Genomic DNA, 7,700 nt, shown 5'->3' with positions numbered 1-7,700 from the left:
GACCCTGCTTGGGCAGGGGGGGTGGATTGGATGATCTCCAGAGGTCCCTTCCAGTCTCATCTGTGCGCTGGTTCTCTGAAATATCAGGATACCAGCATCACATTTTAAGAAGCTGTGAATGCTCTGCACCCCTCTCTGAAAACAATAGAAATTGTGCTGTTCCCAACTCGGTTTTAAATCTGGTTCTGAGGGTCCTGCATGCAAAGTCAACATCTCTTAAACTAAGCTGTAATGTTCAGTTTCTTTTCTGTTTTTAAACTACTTGTCTTTAGATTTCAGGTTATTCCAAATACTTTCAGTGCCAGAATCATGCACTGCCCCACCAGATATTTTGTTTGCATTCCTGCTCCTTTCTGAAAATGTCAAGACTTAACAGCACAGGCACGGTAATCGTATCTGTGGAATGTATTTTAGCAGCACACTGTTTAACAGTAGTATTCTTCTGTAGTTTTCCCCTCTTTTTTGTCTAAAGGTAAGTTGTATAGAAATACTACAAAAATACACATAACATTTGTTAGGTTAGGGAAAAAAATCAAATGTCAATACACCATTGAAATTTTTTTGGACAGTATTCCATTTTCATGTAAGTATTTATTATAAGAAAAGCAATAAATACCAGTTTACAATGTGTATTAATAATCTGGACATGGATCTAGGTTATTCTGTGAATTTCACCTGTTTAGAACAGTAAAAGCTTACCAAAGGTGAAGAAATAACACCCGTCAGCATGAGGTTAGATCTGAGTAAATAAAAGCCTGATTCTGTTACCACATTTCTCCTTCCTTTTTCCCTTTTCTATTTCTACCAAGTTTTATGATTTTGGAGAGGTACAGCTGCAGATGTACTGGCAGAAAACCCAGCTTTGAACTGTTTGAAACCTGTGAATAAGCATCTGAAAAGATGGATTGTAATCTCAGATGAACTTACACACATTTTTGTGGCTAAGACAACACCTGTCTACCGTAAGGAAGTGTTTTGTCAGGCACTGAAGCCGGTTTCAGGAACAGTGAAATAATTTCAACATAAACAGGTATCTACTAGATTTCACCTGCTAAGAAAGTCCTTCTGATTCAGAGCAGTAGATTTGCTTAGCAAGATACCTTGATGCTAGATTCCTTAAGCTGGCCTCATATTTTCAAGCCATCAGCTCTCACAAGCTATCTCACATAAAGTCAAGCTTTCCAGGGAGCATACCATCCTACCAGTTTAAAAATGTTTCCGGATAAGCTGATCCACTCACAGACATACTGGAGCCAAGGCAGCCTTGGATCTCTGAATGGTCCGGACCACTCCTGCATGCAAAAGAGTCAGCTAACGGATGGATTCCCTGCACAAACAGTACAAAGCGGGAAGAAGATATGACTAATCCCATCATTGCCTTGGCACTGGTGGCCTTCGGTGGGAGCAATCATCTGTTTACAGCTGATTATTCCATGGTTTGAAAAAACTTAGCCCTTTTATGTCTGTTGGAAATTAAGCTGCACGTTTGTTTTTTTATATTATTTCCTATAGGGTACAGTGTAAGGACAGAGCTAAGAAATCTTCCTTTGCTGGAAGATTCAAGTCAGCTTTATCACTGAGTGTAAAACAGAAATCATTACAATTTTGGCTGCACTGAAAGTTTTTTGGATATTAATCTTCTAAAATGTATAAATCTAACTTGATTTATTACTGAGTAGTGGTTCAGATTTTCTTCATTTGAGAATTTCCATAAGAAACAACGGAGCTAAAGTTTTGATACTGGACTGGGAATATGCAACTCCTAGGCTGTAATGCTGAGGACATTAGGAAGTCCCTGCTTTCTGGCAAGTCCCTTAGTACCTTTGTGCAAATTTCTGAGAGGTGTGCAATGCAGGAAGACTAGAGATCTGGTCCCTGTGAGCAGGAGAGTTAACTGATGCCCAGTTTCTATTAACTTCGTGAGGAGCAGGACCTGCCCAAAACTGAAGATTTAGGAGTCACTGTCGCTCGTTCTCCAGTCTCCCCCATAGCAATGGAAAGCAGATCAATTAGAGACCTAAGACATCCAGATACATTGCTAGTGCTATTCATTCTGCCCAGAGCTATGGTGATATAAATCACTTTATTGATGCAGATTATTACTATTCTTTATTCTTCAAATAATTTGGTACTTATAAATAACTAGTACTATGTTCATCAATCTGATTCCCACAATTTCTCCTGCTATTCCCTCTACCTCACTCACAAATTCCAGCTGAAGTATTCACACTGCTTTCTTATTTGCAGTCTACTTCTCTGGCTAGGACTTCTTGTGTCCTACAACTGCACAACAGAAGGATTCAATATTGACCACAAAGTTGTGCTCTAGCAAGTGGACTTTCTTATAAAAGTTAGTATATAAAATAAAACCCTTGCTTTCCTTAGTTAAAAAAAAAGCAGGGGTGGGGGGAGGCGTAACCTAAATTTAAACAGGTGCAGTGTGGACTTCCCTGAATGTGTAAAGAACCTCTCTTTTAAGAAACGACAACTCAGAGAGAAGACTGGATTAATTTCAATTTCTTCTAATGAGATTCTTATCATTGTTAAATATGAGACAACAGTGTGACTACTTGCCTTTCAGTATCATAGCAGCTGGCTTGCGCACCCTTGGCAGAAATCTTTGCCTGACTTACCTGACACAGAGAAACCTCTAAAGCTTTCCTGGAACGCAAACACACAGCCAACCACCCTGTCTCGCTCTCCCCATTTATCCTCTGCTTCCTTCCTCCCCCTGCACCCCTCCCCATCTCCCCTTCCGCCCCCATTTTCTACACTCCAGCTGTGAATCACATATAGATTCTGTTTTCCAAGTAGGTTTTGATAAAAGTTGCATAAGCATAGTTGACAAAGTAATAGGCATGGTAATTGAATTATGAGATGGATGGTAGATGACGGCCTGAGATTACCACATTCAGTGACATCACCTGTCTGGATTAGGTGGGGCCTTAGACTCGTTTCTTGTTCTTACAAAATATTGTGATTATCTGATGTGTGACACAAGGTAAATAACTGGAGTGCAAACAGTAGTAACTAGCAGGCCTAGAAAAGAAATCATGCTGAAACAGTCTCCTGAGATATGGTTTCAGTTTATTTTTCAGACTGAAAACACTGTTTTAACAAAAGGGGTTTTTTTTGTTATTGTTTCCCCTCTCTTTTAAGAAACAACATCAAAGGCATGCCCCCAGACAAGGAAATTTTATTTCCAGGGGTTTTTTTTTTGGTTGTGATTGTTTCAGAGATTTCTGGGCAAAATTAAGAGCTTGATTAAACAAATAAAATAAGTTATTAAAAAATAACTGCTTTTGCCCTTGGTCCTGCTGCCATGCCTCACTGGTTGCCTGCTTTCCCACATGCCTGCCACTTTCCCGCAGGGCTGGGCTCCCCAGCTGGGCTTTCCTTTCCAGATGTGCTGTGGCAAGAGCACAGACAGACACCACCACCACTGCCCCCCAACCCCTCGCCAGCAGATTGCACCATGGAAGTCCTCACCCCAGCCCGCAGCACAGAGGGGAAAGGGGAGCAGGAGAAGGCTGGGGACAGCTCTCAGGAGACGTCACAGCCACATTCCCAGCCAAAATATTTGTGCATTGGCCAAAACAGTCGTGCTCCGGGCTCCTCTTCAGCAAGTCAGAGATTTTCTAGGCAAAGAATCGATGGCCCGGATCCAGCCCCGCAGTTACATTTGTGCTTCGCTTTATGCACAACAGCATGCCTGTAAACTTAAGGGCTTGAAATTAATTATGTGCAAAACTGTTTGTGTTTGGGAGGATTTAGATTGTCACGATGGGAAAAATTAATTGTAGATAGCAGAAGCCTTAGAAACTTCCAGATCCACCCATATGATAACAAATCACAGACATTAGCTATGAATTTTCAATGTCATTACAGCAATAAGAAAAGACATTGTTCAGATTGTGGTCACTTGATAAATCATGCCAGAGCTTTCAATAATGCTAAGTGTCTGTCCAGAGACTATCATTATGGTAAACAGTACAAAACTGGACAGCTACAATGCTTCATTCCTTTCCTATGTCACAGCCACTTAATCTTTGCCAATGAATGTGTTTTCTTTTTTCATAATCTTATATTGCTTAGCCTCGAACTGGAAGCCTCTTCTCCATGTATTTCAGCACGTAGAATTTATATCTTCAGATAATTCCATGAGCTGGCCAAGTTTGATGCATTTCAGGTATTGCAAAGCCTAACAGACCCTTGGGGAGAGAGAATAGCTTGCCAGGTGGCATAGAGAGTCAAGAGATGGAGGGAGGGAGGGAAAAGCTCCTAAAAGGAGGGAGTAGCTTTTGCAGACCTGTTAAAGCACCCATTGTCACTGCGCCTATCTCTGTACTTCCCGGTCCTTGCCAGATTAGGAAATGAGAAATACAAGAGCAAAACACTTCCTCCCACCTTTGTTTCCTGTGTTTTGGGATTGAAGCAACACTCTGAATCAATGGTGTCTCTTGAGTGAGGAAGACTCCTGGTCTACTCGGTTTAAAGGAGAGGACTTGAGTTTAGTTCCCAGTCGAAAGCAGTTTACTAAATTCTTTGAGTTCCTCTTTAACTCCAAAATGAGCTGAGATTTTCATGACTGGTGAATCACTAAATAAAAAAAAAAACCTTCAAGCACTCGCACATTTTCATAAAAAGTGGCAGCACTTGGTTTGCTGCCACATGCAGCCTTGTCCTGTCCTCCATTTCCCGCTGCTAGAGCAAACGTGCAGCTGTTTTTCACACCCTTAAAAGAATCCCCAGGGTTCCTCCTATGTTAATACCTTTCATGACTTCTAGTTAACTTTGTAAAGGGAAGGAAAATGGCTAGTCATCCCATCCACTGAGGAAATACCCATTTGAATCGTCCCCACGTGATCAGTTATACGACACCAGTGACAAATATTAAGTAAATTAGGTGCAAGGTCCAAAATCTAGTCCTAGGTTGAAAGTATTCATCAAATACTAAACTGCATCTGGGGCAGTATTAAAGAGATTGGCAGCTGCTTTCTTGATAGGACTTTGACAGAGAATATGAGGGGGTGGGGGTGGAAAAGTCTTTTTGTTACTGGGTTTCAAGTCAGTGTTTTTACTAACCTGTAAGTTACCATCACTAACCTAACTACTTATATGTTACATTGTTCTGTCAGGTTTAGTAACTAATGCAATAGAAGATGAGGTTTTGGAAGACAGACTATTCAAGGGACTAGTACTCAATTTCTTTAAAATATAGGATTTAATCTGAAAAAGGAGACATCCATGGAGCATAGAAACAGGTGCAATCATCTTCTTTCTCAGTTGATATATAGAAGAAAATATATTTCTCCAAAGTTTTTTTACACTGAAAGAGATGAAAAATCAGCAAAGCACAGAGAACAGCTAGATTAGCTAAAATGAGTTTATCTTGCGATGGATTGGTGATTTGAACAAGGGTTGAATTTTCTAATGATTATTTTTTGTAAGGAATAATCCCACATATTTTAGTTCTAAGGTTCTTCGTGTTGTAAGGCCTGTTCAATCTCACACTTGCTGTGATCTGGACAAAACTTAACAGACTTGGAGACAAAGATATGAAAAGCTTTGCCAGAACAGAGGAGGAAGGACATATTTATGAAGTATGTGTATAAAACATACATGTTTGTATGTATATATAAATATAGTAAACTTCACACTCAGAGTAGATTTGATCCACTCTCCTTTATATTCTACTCATTTGCACTTAATATATAGGTTCTTCACTGAGTAAATCAGAACATAATGTTGTCCATTGAAAAGCAGAAATAAAGCTACTACTATTTTTAGTACGTTAGAACCATGGATGTGATTTTGCTGTATGCATGAAAGCAAAAAAAGCTTTTGCATTAATTGCCTGCCCAAATGAGTTTCTCTGACTCTTGGTGCATGTTAGGTCAGAGCCAGACTCATGAAGCTAAGAAGAAGGATTCCCAAAGTCATTTCATGTCTTCCTTTGCAGGGCTGAGCTTTGGGCTTGCACCTTCAGCTTCTCTAAACCAAGGAAAAGAAATTCTCCCCAGGAGGACCCTGGTGCAGCTGTTCTGCCAGTGCGGATCCTGAGAGCCAGCTGGCAGGGCCAGCCTCTGCCAGCTCAGACCCCTGCTTCTGTTTGCAGTTTCAGATGTTCAAGGCTCTCAAAGCACCACCAGCAGAAGTGAGCATAAATGCACTAGGGGATTTTGACCCTGTCTTTCTACCTTTGCAAAATCCCGAAGGAGAACATAGTTTGTCTGCTTATGCATTGCTTGTTGTAAAGACTTGTAAAACATTTCCAATACTTCTCTTTTTTCTGGCAGGATTAATTTACAAGATAAAATGCAGTTTTTTTCCCTCTTCTGTGGTCAGCCAGTCGTGGTTGATGGCATTGTCTGTCTCTGTAAGATGCAAACCTAACTGGCCTGGTTGAGAAAAGCACATCTCAAATTTTAAGGGTCAGATTTTTCCAGCGTCCAGCAACTTGTGCAGGTATCAATGAAACCACAATATGGGGCAAAATCATGACTAATCTTTTTCAGTATTATTTTCATGCAGTCTGAATGTGCTTTATATTTTTATGTCAGCAAAACTTTAGTGAGTAATGATAGTAGTTAGCAGAGATCTTTGCGAAGCAGCAACTTCTATTCCATAGAAGATTCACGGTTGTGAGAAAAAACAGTAGGAAATTGAACATACTAAAAAAAATTACTTCCCGAGTTTCATTTTTAGGACGATCCCAATTTCAAAAAAAGTTGCAAATTTGAACAGTCACAACAGTCCCTCTAGAAATATAATTACAAAATGATGAAATGCCTTCTGGATATGAAATAGAATTTCTAAGACTGAGAGTGTAGTATGCCTAGAAACCAACATTATCCATGAAAAAGAGACTAGTTGAGGTGAAAACCAGTATGTCATCAGGATCTTTTTTTAAGTATTATTAAACTTCATGCAGGCTTAGGTGTGACCTGACAAAAACTTCCATGCCTGCTTGTAACTGTGAAGCTGATCTGTCTGAGTGTATATGGAAAGTAAACACCCAAGGCATGCAAACAATGCCAAAGTAAATTTGTTGGGAAGAAAATAAATAATAAATATTGTCTTAGTAGATTTCTTGATCAGGGAAATTAAGAGAAGTTTTGGTAATTTCTGTCAATTTTATGTATTTTCATGGCTGAAAATCAAAAGACTGGTACAAAGCAGTGAATTACTGTGTCTTGACAGTCATATCTTAGACTGTAACCAGAGTTACTTGTGGTTTCTTTTTCAAGGTCTTTCAGAGATTCAAGTGGAGCAACTAAGATGCCTGCAGAAGTCAACACAGGTGAATTACACTGCACTTTAATCACATCATTGCTATAAAGAATTGGATCTGGCAGATCATGATCATGCAGGACCAAAGTCCTTCTTTTCCTTTAAACGCAGCTGAACTCCCCCCTGCAGAAGTTGTGAGGGAGGAATAAATCTGCAGTTCATTGCACTCCTGGCCGTGCGGTGTCCCAGCCCTGTCCCACAGCACGGCCTATCCTCCCCAGCACTGGCATGCTGCGCTGGGCTCGGCACCGGGGGCAGGACGGAAGAGGGCTGTGTGAGGGAGGGGGGACTGACTGTTCATCTGTCAAAGGTATTTCCATTTCATAATCCTTGAGTCACGCAGAGAGGAGGACTTCCCTGAAAAGCCTGCCACTGCCAGCACAGCCGCAATGCGAACTGGTCCCGAC

The sequence above is a fragment of the Aptenodytes patagonicus genome, chromosome Z, assembly GCF_965638725.1.
Source record: "Aptenodytes patagonicus chromosome Z, bAptPat1.pri.cur, whole genome shotgun sequence".
Lineage (NCBI taxonomy): Eukaryota > Metazoa > Chordata > Aves > Sphenisciformes > Spheniscidae > Aptenodytes > Aptenodytes patagonicus.
This window is presented reverse-complemented; position numbering follows the sequence as displayed.